The following is a 6,089-nucleotide window of genomic DNA, read 5'->3' on the forward strand; positions in this document are numbered from 1 at the left end:
CCCAATTTCCTTGCTTTTGGATGTATCCCGCGGCTTTGAGTCGTTTCGAAATAGCTTGTTGAGTAACTTCCAATGTTCTTGCGAGCTCTTTTTGCGTTTGACACGAATCTTGATCGAGTAATGTTTCTAATTCTTCATCTTCAAACTTTTTCGGTTGACCCGAACGCTCTTTGTCTTCAACACTAAAATCACCACTTTGAAATCGTCGAAACCATTCTCTGCAAGATTTATCCGACGGTGCAGATTCACCATAAACTTCCACAAGCATTCGATGCGCTTCAGCTGCACTTTTCTTCCAATTGAAACAGAAAATCAAAACTTCCCGCAAATGGTGTTTATTTGGAACGAAACTCGACATTTTCAACGCAGTAAAAATTAAACTTGTTGTGCAAAACTCAAAGGCTTGTAAACAATATTTGGTTGACAGATGTTGACACTTTACGATACAGCAAAAATCAACTGTCGCCGTCAACCATTTATAGCACCTAGAGCCATTTTTTGAAAACGGACCGAACTAAGTTGTACACCCAATATTTCACTTTCGACTCGGAAGAGGAGAACCTAGTAAAATATTTATAGTTTCATCACTTTTCAATAATTTCTTAAATAATATATCGACGCTTCTGGACAATATTTTGAAGGATATCATAGATAAACTTTCCATTATTTAGTAAAATTTTATACTAATTATTATTTCATTTTAAATAAATTATTTGTCAATTATTTCATTTTATTTTTAGGGACTACATACATTCAAAAAAATCCAAAAATTAATTTCTCAGAAATGATATTTTTCAAAAGTATAATCCTTCAAAAGTTTTTTTCTCTATGTTGTAAATCGAAATACCAGAGTTATAACATTTTAAGTAACATCAGTCGCGATAGATTGACGCGTAAACACGGTTGATGGTATACAGTTCTTTCATCTCATTCCTATCAAAATCTCTGCACAAACTTCTTTCCCATAATCTTTAAAATTTTACTAGAAAATCGTTTCTGTATGATAGTATAGGTCCAGACTAATATTTGTAAGAACAGAGTACTCAAGTTAGTCATTTTTGAAATGTCAAGTCAATAGTAGTAAAAATAGTATGAACATGAATGAAAAGGTAGAATGGTTCAAAGAAAGAAGTTTTAATGGACATTCAGAAAAGATATTAAAAAAAAAAGACGTTCTACTTAATAGATATGAACTAGAATAAGGAGCAACTGTTATAGACGACCCTTATAGAAATATCATACTAAGAATCATTGATAATTACTTATTATCCAGTATTTTTAATACTGAAAATAAGTAATTATCAATGATTCTTAGTATGATATTTCTATAAGGAGATTACTTGATGTTTTTAATGTTATTAAGCTAATATACGAAAATTTCATATATAAATTAAGGACAGTTATTAAAGAAAGTTGCTTAGTGAATTTACGCAGAATTATAAAACGAAAATTAATAATGAAAGTTTAAACGGCATCATTTAGAAAATTGTACAAAAAATTGTGAAATAGTATAGAAATATTATAATTGCATATAGCTATATGTATATAGCTATATGTATTTTTAATGAAGAGGGAACATGTACGTTATATTGTTAAATATAATGCAAATTATAGATATATCGAAGTGTATATATGTCTATCAATTCATCACAATTCATCCATCTCACGATCCGTCAATTGTGAATATTAACATTATGACTAACATTATGAAAAATCAATATTTTAAAAAGCTACGAAAAAGACTAGTTGTGTTTATATACTTTAACAAGTTAATCCTTTAATCCTAGTTTGCTTTAAATAAAGATGTTGAAAATTTTTCAGCATCGAAAATGTCAACTAGCGACAACTAGCTTTATAGAATAAATAATAACAGAGTTACATTTCAACATTTTGTAATAGGCTTTATATAATATGTAAAAAAATATGAAGAATTGTCCGAAAAATTATCTTACATAACGTGTTCAGCACAAAAATTTAAACATTTGGCATTTTTCGAACCGCTCGAGTGTATGTAGTTCCTTATATCTTACTCAGTAAACATCAATTAATAGTAATATTATTATTATTATTAATGGCGCGACAGTTCTAGAAAGCACCTTGGCCTATCCCTTTTTCATATGTCTTCCCAGGTAGCATAAAGATGAACAGAAGTTCCTAGAGAATTCATTTTAAAGAATAGATATAGAACTAGAAATGAATACCCGAAGAATTCTTAAAGAATTAATCACAGTAAGTTCGTCTTGAAATATTTCTTAGGACTTCATTATAGCGAATACTTCGCAACTTAATTCCTAGAAGGAAACTTAATTCCTAGAACACTTTGAGAATTCGTGAGGAATTAGGACTAAAGCAGAAAATGAGACGTAAGCGTCGTAATCGTAGACGTAAAGTAAGACAAAAAAACGTAAATGTAAGGCTAATAGCCTCTCATGACTTACGTTTACGTTTTTCTCTGCCTTATTTTAGTCTACGTCTACGACTACGACGCTTACGTCTCGTTCATCTACCTTAGCCCTTACAAATATTTTGTTTATAGCAACTACTTTTTGCACCTATATTCAGTACATGCCAGTGAGTATATAATAATTAATTTACATATTTACATATATTAATTTATTGTTATTTACAGTTATTTATATTTTGTGGAATTAATTATATAGTTTTATATAATAGGGCAAAGAAAGGGAATTAGTGTTAAAATAACTTTTCATATATAAAATTTTCATTTGTATCAATAATAAATAGATTTATACGAAGTATATTTTATCCTTAAGTTTGTATTTATGTTACTAAAATCCATATACAGTTCTAACAAACTCAATCGCATTATTTGAAAGACATTTATTCTTGGATTTTGAATTACATATTTGAAAGTACGCTTTACTTACATTTGAAGCTCAGTTAGAACAGTATATATCCAGCGAAAAAGATTTATTGATTGACGTCAAAATAACATCAAATAGACGTTGAAATCGTCAAACCGACGTCAATTTGATATTATTTTGATGTCAATCAACGAATCATTTTTCACTAGATATATAGATGCCACAAACATGAAGTTTTAAATAGCTCAGTGGAAAGAGCGGTTGTTTGGTAAGCGGAAGACCCGAGTTCGATCTCAGCAGATTCCTGGTGTTTTTCATCTCATATGGCATTAAAAGTGGACATCTACAGATACACACAAGCACCCCCCGGCCAAAGTTTCTGATCTTTCTTTCGTGTGGATACAATAAAATTTATTAAATCCGAAGAAATCTTTTTGAGTTGAAATAATTCTATATAAATACTCTAAGAAGTTCTGAGGAATTCCAATCATGGTGCATGTAACTTCCTAAATCATTCTTATAGTATTCTTCCACGAATTCCTAAGGAAGTATAATTCAAGAAAGGAGAGATAACTTTAGGAATATTTAAAGAATTTATCGTGCTATCTGGGTTGTGGTGCGCACGCAGATTATACACAGGAATATGGGATCTACAGTTTAATGCCGATTCCGAACGGCAAGTTTTAGAGGTCCTCATAGCAAGGATATTCTTAGAGATTTGCCAGACCTCCGAAGAGGAGACACGAGCGTATGAAAATTCCAAGCTCTGTCTGGGATGGAATCCAGGACTTCTAGCATGGCAGACCAGTGTGCTGTCTGCCACGCCACGCTCGCGCTCACATAGTGATACCTATTATATTAATGTTATAATTTTAACTCAATAATAATAAATAAATTTTAACTAAATAAATGTTGTATTCAACATATTATATTACATTTATATTGTTGAGTAGAAAATTATAACATTGATGTAATGTTAATATTAATTAATTGGTGTGTTTACTGGGACCTATAAATAGATGTAAACTAGATATGAACTAGTTGTCACATGAGATAGATTGTTACAATCTCCTAATTATTTAACTAGCGTAGAAAATTTTAAAAAATATAACGCTTTAATGATTTTGATTGGACCAACACGAAAATTTTACAAAGGACTGAATTATCACAGAAGACTAATTGCCGAGATGTTTTTTATCAAGGGTCAGAAACACGGATTAAACGCTCAAAATGACACAGTTTTATTGAATGAATATTATTCGCCGTCTGCTAACAGATTCTGATATCAGATTGGCGGCAGATTGCGCGCAGAGCCTGTCGACAGATTCTGACGGCAGATTAAGCGTAGATTCTGTCGTTTCGTAGATTCTTCAATTAAATCTTTGGTAAAAAATTTTCTCATAATTTTTCATAATTACTCATAGAATAAGCGCTTTCTCATAAATACTCGTAAAATACAATGAAAAAAAAGTTTTTCTACATTATTTTTTTATAATTCTTAAGATTTTCTCTGATGAGGTTCGAACTAGAACTGAAGACATCTTTTGGATAATTGTCCGTCGCCTTAGACACTACGCCAATTCCTCACTTAATAAAAAATGCTTTGTATTGCCTATTTAAGATTTAAGGAAGAAAAATTTTAGAATTTGTTTACCTTTTAAACCGCAAAATATAGACGAAATATAGACGAAATATAGACGAAACCATTTAGCGTATAAATAATGTAAGAGAGACCGGCACGATAATTCGAAATTAATTTTCTTCAGGGACTGTATAGAAAATTACTGCAATAAAACAGCAGATAATGACATTTTTCCATCATGCTAATAAAATACTGTACTTTTAATTTGCTGTGCTTTTAATTTGATGTGTGAATTAATTTGATCAATTGTCAATTCAGATTTAATTATTAAATTTTATCAAAATCGAAGCATGATATAATAAACCATCACAAAAATTCTGTAAACGTTATTTACATGGCGGGACTAATATTTTATTCGATGCTACTACCTTCAGTACTTATTGCATGACGGTTAAATCGTTCAGATTTAATAACATAATGACATTAAAAAAAAATAATAATAGGAGAAATTGTATGAAAAATTATGAGAACAATTTTTACCAGGGATGGCATATGTATGCCTTTAAATGGCCATTTAAACTGGCCATTTAACTGTTGTACTATATCTATATCTGTATTATTCTATATCTGTACTCGTTATTTTTTTATTATTATTGCTTTTTTTATAAGAAATGTGTAATTTTAAAAAGTAAAAATTATTTTTTATTGTGTATATGTGTACAATTATTGCACAATATAATTATCTTGATTCCTCGCGGAGTTTTACATAGTGTGCATGTGAAACTACCCAATTTAATAGCGTACATATGGTCCTTGATAGAATTAAATAGCCTATCTACAAAACAGAAAAACATTATCTGCGCGCAATCTGCCACCAGTCTGTCGTCAGAGTCTATCGACAGGCTCTGCGCACAATCTGTCATCAATCTGTCGTCAGAACAGATTCTGTGTGCAATCTGTTGTCATTCTGTCTACAGATACTGTTGACAGATTCTGCGCAAAATCTTCTCGCGCAGGTTTGACTATCTGGGGGATTATTACTCAATAACGAAAAACATAATTACTATTTTTTACGAAACTAACTATTTTTTACGAAACCAACTAGAATTATTATTGTTTAATAGAATATTTTTTAATAAGAAACATTGATTTAGGATAACCTTCTAATTTACCGAAAAGAGAAAGGAACGATATCAGAATGTTAAAAAGATGTAAATTGCAGTATTTATTTACAACGTTATGATCATATGTAATTTTAATATTACCGCAACCTCCAAATTAATGTCAAAGTTTCTTTGTATAGATATTCTGTGTAATGTTAAAAACGACATATTTGAAAATATTATATATTATTGAATAATGTTATAATAATATTGTGGTAATGTTTTTTGCTTACTTGGAACTTACGGGATAGCAATAAAATATTAATAAATGTTAACTAAATATCAACTAATTAATGTTAAACTAATAAGTATTACAACTGATTTTATTTTGTCATGACTTCCCTACTGAAAAATTTATATTGAGATCACAATTGAATTCCCAATTGATTTCTCAATTAAATTCTCAATTGAATTCTCAGTTGAGGTTTCCGCAAAATTTCGCATGTAAGATCTCAATTGAGATATTTGTATCTGATGGAAATAATTCATTGAAAATATAATGAACTTTTGCTGAAATAT

The 6,089-nt window shown here is 30.0% G+C and overlaps 1 protein-coding gene across 7 annotated transcripts in view; it reads right to left on the bottom strand.

Moving 5' to 3' along the window:
- The window catches only part of LOC116852486, a 45,186-nt gene that overhangs the window by 38,092 nt on the left and 1,005 nt on the right, over positions 1-6,089 (bottom strand). The gene's annotated exons all lie outside the window — the stretch shown is intronic.

This window comes from Odontomachus brunneus, unplaced genomic scaffold (assembly GCF_010583005.1).
Source record: "Odontomachus brunneus isolate Ranch 3 - 2012 unplaced genomic scaffold, Obru_v1 Obru_scaffold_229, whole genome shotgun sequence".
NCBI classification, from domain to species: Eukaryota; Metazoa; Arthropoda; class Insecta; order Hymenoptera; family Formicidae; genus Odontomachus; species Odontomachus brunneus.